Source organism: Mus pahari, chromosome 2 (genome assembly GCF_900095145.1).
Source record: "Mus pahari chromosome 2, PAHARI_EIJ_v1.1, whole genome shotgun sequence".
Taxonomy (NCBI): Eukaryota; Metazoa; Chordata; class Mammalia; order Rodentia; family Muridae; genus Mus; species Mus pahari.
Window position 1 is genome coordinate 142,691,129 of NC_034591.1, and position 9,302 is coordinate 142,700,430.

Consider the following 9,302-nt stretch of genomic DNA (forward strand, 5'->3'; position numbering starts at 1 on the left):
GGAGATCAGAGCTCGGCAAGGTTGACCAGCCAGCCGGCTCAGGCTCCATTCCCACAGTCCCATGGCCTAGAAGCACTGGCCTGGCTTCCTGGCCTGTGTCCATGGAGGACCACACTTGCCTTTGATGGCCTCCATGCCTGCCTCCGTTCCTCATCTGCCCAGGCTCACCTTGCCCATTTAAAGCCACAGGTAGTGTGCCCTTGGACCTTCAATTAAAGCCCCACACAGCCAGTATCCAAGTCCTTCCCGCCCAGAGTGTCTTCCTTAGACTTCAGAAAGGGGACTGACAGGGACAGCTTATTCCACAGTAGGCCAGGCGTCCTGCTGGACCATCCATCAGTCATCCTCTGATCACCATATTCCCTGGCACTGAGCTCTAGAAACAACTTTAGCAGGGGAGAGAAGCCAGCGTGTCCTTGGCCTTGACGCCAAACAGAATAACAAGGTGTTTTGTACAATGGCAGGTGTCCCTTGCATGCCGCAGGTGCTCCCTGCCTTCTGGAGGGCCTCAGCTGGTGGCTGTCAAATGATGGCTTGTGCTGGAATCAGCAGAGAACATACGGAACCACAAGTCCTAAACCCCTCCCCTAGGGGTTGTAAACTGTCCTAAACCCCGCCCCAAGGGGTGTAAACCTCCCTAAACCCCTCCCCCAGGGGTGTAAACAGTCCTAAACCCCTCCCCCAGGGCTATCAACCTCTGGAGGTCTCAGGGATGGGCCTGGGACTGGGAGTGCCAGAGCCTCCGGGTGGCTGCGAAACAGACTGCAGACCACACTTTAAGATATGCTACTCCAGTTTGTTCTTGCAGAAGGCATCCACAGAAGCCAACACACGCACGCACGCACGCACGCACACACGCACGCGCACACACACAAGCAAGCACACACAAGCAGACACACACACACACACACACACACACACACACACACACACACACGCGCGCGCCAAAAAAGATCCGTCTGAATCCATGCAGCTCGGGATAGCTTCATCATTCAATGACCCTTGGAGACTGCTGGTTTCTTTTTGTTAGCATACAAAAGTTATTCCAGGCTGCCCTTCTAATCTGCAGCTTTGGTCATGTGCGTAGGTCGAGGCAGGGGATTCTTGGTGATGCCCACGTTAATCAAAGGCAGGAGTTTTATTGGCATCATATGATCTGAGGCAGAGACACATGGTTGGCATTTCCTGGTGAACAAAGTGCTTCTGCTCTGTGCTGACCACAACCACAATTTGCAAACCTGACCTGTGAAAAGTGGTTTGCCTTTGGGGATGAAAGAAGGCCACCCGGGTGGTTTATACAGGTAGCAGAGTCAGTCAGTTAAGGATCCATCTATCTTGAAGTGCATTGCCAATCTCACTCCTTCACAGAACTTTCTATACTCTTACAGTTTCCTTCTGTTCATCTGTACTCTAGTACACACAGAAAAACCAACCTCAAAGGGCCATGAAAAAAAAAAAAAAAAACAAAAAACAAACCTTAACCAGGTTTTTTGTTTGCAGCCCAAAGACTGCACTTACTAGACCAAAACAGTAGGGGGCAGTGGTGAGTCTCCAGTCACAAAGCTGGCTGCAGCAGGACCTGCTTTCTTTCTTTTTCCTTGAGAGTTGAAGGTCCTCACACTGGGGTGAGGATGGGGTTGGAGGGTGCATTGCGGGCTATATGGGGAAGGGCATCAAGCCCTTGCACCTTCTGTCCACCAAGTGCCCTGCAATGCAGTTGGTCACAACCCCCTCACTCCTTGCCTGCACTTCCCAGGGGCCAGACTCAAGACAGAGTTGGGAATGCAGACAGTCTTAGCTGCAAATGTATATGGCCAGTTTCACTCCCAAGGCTGCTTGGGAGAAGCATTGCAGGCTGGTGGGCAGTGGGGAAACCTTGGGCCACCTGAGTCAAAGCCTGGATTCTTTTATTTACTCTGACCCGTATTCATCTGTCCCCCATCTGAGTCATTTTCTTCATGGATAAACAAAAACATTTGGGTTGGAAGTACATGAGCTCTTTTTAAAAATGTTTTAAATTCTTTTTATTTTTATTTATTGTGTGTGTGAGAGAGAAACTGTGTGCCTCAGGGTGTTTGTGATGGCAGCTTCCAGGAACTGACTTTCTGTTTCCACTGTGGGCTCACAGGATTGAACTCGGGTCATCAGACTTGTCAAGTGCTTTTACCCACTAAGCTGTCTTGCAGGCTTTGTAGGCTCTGCACGCTCTATTGGAGTTTCTGCTCTGTCTGTGATGGTGAAGGGAGCTCAGTGTCTTTGCAAACCAGGGGCTCCCTGAGTCCAGTTCAAAGAGACACATCAGAATGACGCTATCCTAGGCCAGGAGCAGGTTCTGAGACTGCCTTAGTTCAAGCTCAGGGTGAGGCTTGTCCAAAATATAGAGTTGCAATGTCTTCTCTCCAAGGTCAAGGCCATGCCTTCATTTAGTCTTTGGAAGGTTTTGTATATACCCTTGCCAAGAAGAATCTCTACTCTTGGACAAAATGGCTTCAGAGATCTTTCAAAATTCCTGACACCCTTAGGTAAGGGCTGAGGAGAGAGTGTGGGAACACAGTATTTTGACCTGTTTTGACATGGCCGTGTTTTGACGTGGCCGTGTCTTCGGCAAGAGCCTGGCTCTGCAGGCTGCTAACCGGAGCCCCTATGGTGCCGAGTGTCAATGCTTTTCTTCCTGTGGCACCGTCATTTCCAAGGTGCAAAGCACTCTGTGAAGGTTAATTAATTTTCACAGCCCCCACGGGAGGCTGGCAAGGTAAGTTATTGTTAACTGCATCTCACCTTTGAGTTTTTGCAAATGATCTTAGAAAGGTCTGCCAGCCCTCAGCCAGGAGCTTACTCTAGAGTTAGAGTTTCTCCATTCCTCTCACAGATTCCATCCTTAGCACTCATTTGCCTAAGATCTCTCTCTCTCTCTCTCTCTCTCTCTCTCTCTCTCTCTCTCTCTCTCTCTCTCACACACACACACACACACACACACACACACACAAAGAGAGAGAGAGAAATATACATGCTTATACACACAGACATACATACACAGACACACAGACACACATATGAATGTATACACACTCACACAGACATGCACATGTCCACACTCATTCATACACACAGACATACATGTACAGACAAACACAGAGGAATACGTGTACAGATATATATACTCACACACTGTATGTACACATAGACATGTACATATTCACACACAGAGAGATAAATACACACACTCAAACACAGAGACATATACACACAGACACAGAGAAACACATGTGCACATACACTCACCCACGGGGAGATAGACACAGACATGTGCACGTACACACTCTCTCTCTCTCTCTCTCTCTCTCTCTCTCTCTCTCTCTCTCACACACACACACACACACACACACACACACACACACCACCCGTGGTAATCTTACAGGAGGAAATATTTGCCACCGTCAGACATCTCAGGTGATATGTTACCCTCCGACTTAGAATTGGGATTTCCATCTTGGCTTCCACACGACTCATTTGTGCAGATCCAGCACAGCCCTCACAGCACCATTATGTAGCAGTGACTTCCCCTTACCTGTTGAAAATCTGTCTTTCCAAGGCTCAGCCAGGAAATTCTCCCACCCTCCCCATCAGAAGAACGGGTGGTTCCCTCCACTGTTTTTCTGGTCAGGATTCTAAGGTCACAGAGACTGCCAGCCAGAGCCCATGGAGAGACTATGGGATTTCTTTGACATTGCATGGCCTCTTCTTCCTGGCCTTTCCTCTCTGTGCCAGTGTGGGTTTGGACTTGATGTTCTAAGATGTTCACTCCCTAGGGTACAGAGTGAGCCTCAGTCTAAATCATTCCTCCCATAGCCATACTGAAAGAAAGGCTTAGCCAGCACTGTAATGTCTGAGGTGACAACGTGAACTCTGAATGTTTACTCTTTCAGCTGAGCCCCCTCATCTCCTTATCACCTCCCCCACACATTCTCATTCACCCCGCGTACACTGATGTGTGGTTTCCCTCCACTTTCTCCTTGTCCCTGGTTGATACTTAAAGAGTCTGTGGAGTAATGACTCTCAAGATGGCGGTCCCTGAGACTTTATTTAACTAGAATTTACTAACTGCATTGCATCTACTGCCTGTTCTAGATCATTCCACGGGCATTTTAATAAACCTCATTAACATTATGATTAACTGTAACAACTTCATTCTGATTTTTCAGATGCATAAACTTGGAGATTACTGGTGTGATGTGACTTCGCCAAAGCCAGAAACCTTAAATGTCAGAACTAGACCTCCTAGTTGTTGGTCTAGTGAATCGTAGGGCAAGCACAGCTGTCTCAGCAAATGGGTTCTTGCCTGAGCTATTGCGGTGCCTTCCGAAGCACTATCCAGCCATCGCAGGGGCCTCGAGGGAGGATACATGTTAGTGCTCGTGGCTCCTGCTGTCTCTGGATGGCTACCTCACCACACTCCTGTGCTTCTGCCTCAGTGAGAACTCCTTCCTTCCTCTTTCCCTGTCTGCTCTGTCTGTCTCCCTCCTCCTGTAGCTTACATTACTGCTACCAGAGAACAGAGGATAATTAGGCATCCCTGGGGGTTGAGTATAACAGGAGTGTCTTAGGAATGGCTAGCAGAAGGATAGTTGGCTAGATAAGCCCTCATATTACTAGTAGCTCAGAAGCATAAATAAAAGATGGTATAAAGGATTATTTTACAGCAATGTAAAATTCCATCCAGAAAAAAGATTCTGTTCTTGGGAGGGTGAAGTAGGAGGATAGTCCTGAGCCTGGGGCTATCCTGGGCTACAGAGCAAGACCGTCTCAAAACAAACAAATCATGCATGAGCGGGGTGCATACACAAAAATGTACGTGTGCATGCAGGAGCCCCCAAAGATTCTAAATATATAAATCTTTGTGTGCCAAATAACACAGCAGTAATGGACACAGGAAGAAACTTTCAGAAAAACAAAGAGAATTAGGTTTTATAAAATAGACTTTTCAAAGCTGACAAACACTTCAGATTTGACACACTAGTCAGGCAAAAATGCATTGAAAGCAAGCAGTATTTAAAAGACAGGAAGCATTTCAAATCATGGAGCAGCAAGGTGAAGAAATGAATGTAAAATCATGTACCTTAAAGGGGGAATGTGTATTATTCTCATGGAAGTTATAAAAAATTAATAATGTTTTTGGCTACAGATAAAAGGTTAATAGATTCCAAACAGTAAACACTTTTACAATGTATTCTACAATACCATAAGACAAGAAATAAAAAGTTAGCATATCTTAAATAAAACATTTTTGTAGGGTTAGGGTGTAGCTTGATAGTAAAGTACTTAGCCAGAATGTGCAAAATTCTAAGCTCAGTTCCCCAATAATCAACACACACACACACACACACACACGCACAGAGAGAGAGAGAGAGAGAGAGAGAGAGACACACACACACAGAGAGACACACACACACACGCACACAGAGAGAGACACACACACACGCACACACAGAGAGAGAGAGACACACACACACACACACAGAGAGAGAGAGAGAGAGAGAGACAGACAGACAGACAGACAGACAGACAGAGACAGAGAGAGAAGAACCCACAAGATTGGCAGGGGTAGGAGGGAGCTAACAGGGGAGGCATTGAAAGTAATCAGAATGCATTACATACATGAAATTGTCAAAGAGACTAATTTAATTATTTTTAAAAAAAACCCTCAAATAAACAAAATCATTAAAACAAGCATCATGGATAATTTAGCTTCTATTCTGAGCAGAAGCTAAATTTGTAATGTCAATAGAACATAGAAGGTTATTGAGTACACTGGATGGCCAAGTGGGATCTATGAACATAATGCTGATAAAACATGGAGTCTAACAGGATGACAGGGGGTATTCTCCTGTGTCCGGAACACAGAGGCAGAGGCTAAAGAGGTATGGGTTAGTGCCCCTCTCTTTAAAGAGAAAAACATCACACAGAATCTAGAAGTTTTAACTGACGAAATCCATCAGTTGTGATGCGGTTGCCAAGCAAAGCTAGTGTGGATTTTCAGCTGTGTGGATAGATATGCACACCGAGAACAAGAGAGGCAATAGTCGGCTCCATTCCGCACAATCACACACACACACTGTAGTCGGCTCCATTCTGCACAATCACAAGCATACACTGGGCACTGGGTTTGGGGCTCCAGTAGCCTGAGGAGGTCTGTTCAAAGAAAACTGGGCGCGGGAGCCCTTGCAAAAGAAATTCTACACAGAGCAAGGTGGGAGGAGAGAAAGATGTGGCCTGATCCAAGGTGTCCTCTTGAACTTGAAGCTGTTTTAAAATTTATGGAGGCATTTTGTGTTAAAGAGCACAGTCAGGGGAACACAAATTTTCATGACTCAGAATATTCCAAAGATGACAGAATTGCGCAGAAAAAAAGACAGCCAGCCCCCAGTCAAAGTGTTCTAATCTACTTGGTGTCAGTAGAAGCAAGGGTTATCTTTTAAAGATTTATTATTTTATTTATGAATGTGTGCACACACATTTACATCACGTTCATGCAGGAACCCTAGAAGGTGGGAACTGGATCCCCCAGGAACTGGAGTAATAGGCTGTTGTGAAGCATCTGGTATTGGTGCAGTGCTCGTAAATGCTGAGTCATCTCTATAACCCTATGGCAAGGATTTTAACACAAGTTTTAAAAAGGAAGCGTTTGGATGAGACAAAGCTTCCAATCCTATAATTCTTCAATTCATTGGAATCTAGTGTTCTTCACTAAGGTTCGTTAGCATCTGAGGTGGTATCCAGACTGCAAAGTGGGTCCTTACAAGTTTTCAGTGTTAACTTTTTGAGTCCAAGAGGCTGATATATTATTATATTATGGGTAATATAATTTGGGTATTTATAATTTAACAGAGCCTGAGCCCCCCCCCCCCCCAGTGAAACCCACATAGATCAGGACAACTTAAGAATCCATGTAAAATGGATAAATGAAGGCACAGGGTGTCCTAGGAGTTCAGACAGTGTGTCATCGAGGTTGGAAAGGTGGGCGGGTCCTCTTAGAGACCACTTCAAAGTCTCAGTGTGTGTGTGTGTGTGTGTGTGTGTGTGTGTGTGTGTGTTATGTGTTAAGAGCAGATTGGAAATCACGGGGACAAAGATGCTCAGGATCAGCAGACACCGCAGGCCATCTCTTTACTTGGACTGCAGAGTGTGGTGCACCTGGCTAAGCTGCTGTATGACACATGCACAAATCTTTTTGGACTGTCATGGTCATGGCTGCACTGCCAGCTACTGTGGAGCTCCCACAGATACACACAGCCCAGCTCTGCAGCTCCTGCTATGCCCAGCCAGAGCCTCTGACAGACTCTGATGGGAGCTTTTAGCAAGTGAGCCTTTGCTTCCTCTCCCAGTGCCTCTGAGCTCTTCCAAACCCAGCCCCTTCATCCTTGAAAGCAAGCACTTCCTCCTCTCTGCCGTGCATCTCTCGATCCCAGTTACAGCAATAAATAATTCCATGTGTATTTTAGGGCATTGTGGTTCTGGGTGTTCTGGGCATTCACGTTTTCCTTGGTCCATCAGGACAGTGCTGGAAAGCGTGTTAGGGCAGGAGCCCTCTGGGAGGACATCAGAGCACTTGATCAAGGTCACCCTGAGGAGACAAGCCTGTTCTGGAATAAGAGTCCTCTGACTTTTGAGCAGCTTAGTGATACTTTATTGAAAATGGTACCTTCATGCTCCCATCCCTGGGACTTTCTGTTTTCTGACCTAGGAGGGTCATGCTGTCATTAGGCCTGCAGAATCTCCCAGGAGGCCTGAGTCCACAGAGAAGTCTGGATGAGTCCAACATCACTGGTACCCATCAAGGGCTTCTTCGTAGCCGGGTCAGCTTTTGCAAATGAGGGGCTAGCATTGAACGCTAATCGGAGACTATGTCTGCTTTCATTTCATTTCTCTTATAATAGCTTGTAAAATAAGTTCATTCCAGACAAGCAAGCTGTCATGCGAGCATGGAAAAGCATCAAGAGTATTAATTCAATCAAGTAAAACTTAGAGCAAAATTAATATAACACACTTAATGGTATCGTAGAATTAATGTTCAGCACGGCTGTTAGGCATAGATGGTAAACAGCTTATACGAATGACTCTAATTAGAATCAGAGCAGAGCCAAATCAGTTTTTAAGTTGCTCTCGTCCCGTTTTATTAGTTCTCTGGTATTTATGTAGTTGCATTTTGCTGCCCACCTTTTTACTTGATGCCATTTTCTATCCAGCATCTGAGCTGTTTCAGGAGTGTAAAGGTAATTTAGGGCCGAAGAAACCCCACCTTGCTTCCTTTGAAGCACATCTTCTCCTGACCTTGGGGTGTCCTTCTCCCTTTGCCTCCGCAGCTTTCTTTCCGGTCCCGATGGGTTAGCTGAGAGGAACAAGCTCACATACCTGTCATTTACCAGAAGTCTTACTCTTTGCCCAGAGGAACCTTTACATTCCCTGGATGCTGAGCAGATTCATAGACAGCCTTGAATTGTGAAATCTGGAAAGACTGGCGTCTTTTGCTGAGCACAACCAGAAACCACTGTGCCATTGCTTCAAGTTTCTGGCTTTGGGGAGAGCAGCGAGCTGGATTTCAGAGTCTGAGATGCTGTCCCGGACCATGGCTCTCGAGACAGTGTTTTTGTCTGGGTCCAGCGTGTGGTTTCTCAAGAGCTGGGAGAATGCCAGTTAAAATGGTTTATCCGTGTTGCTTAATGTTTACATGCGGTGAAGCCCACTCCCTGCAGAAGAAGACAGGACAGTGACTGGCCATGGAAAAGCCTGGAACAATAATGGAAGCCTGGCCTTAGATGGGAGTCCCAAGTGGACATGGGATGAGGGTGAAAGGATAGAGGGCTCAGGAGAGTTGTTACACTCTTATCCTCTACATTTGATCAGGTATCTTCCCAGGACTTCTTAGAGCTGAAGATAAAGCTGCTTCCTCTGTTAGTAACATGCCGGTCCGTGAAGGTCACAGTGTGAAGGTCACTTGGAGTTTAGTGTGGCAAGTGACATTGTGTGTGTGTGTGTGTGTGTGCATTACACCTTCAAAATGGTTCTTGAGAGCCACAATACCAAGCTGGAGTTCTTTCTACAAGGGGGGGGGGAGGATAGGAAGTGGGGGCCAGAGGGGAGGTTCTCCATGCATGACCAGAGAAAAGTTGTGAAAATGTTGTTACCATGGGCTGGAAGGTAGCTCTGTTGGGGAAGCACTTGCCTTAAAAAACACCAGGACCTGAGTAGTTCCATTCTCAGAAACCACGAGACAGAGAGAGAGAGAGAGAGAGAGAGAGAGAGAG

General features: G+C 46.3%; 1 protein-coding gene across 1 annotated transcript in view; it reads left to right on the forward strand.

The window, feature by feature from the left end:
• The window catches only part of Cracr2a (calcium release activated channel regulator 2A), an 84,019-nt gene that overhangs the window by 34,657 nt on the left and 40,060 nt on the right, over positions 1–9,302 (forward strand). The window lies entirely within an intron of this gene.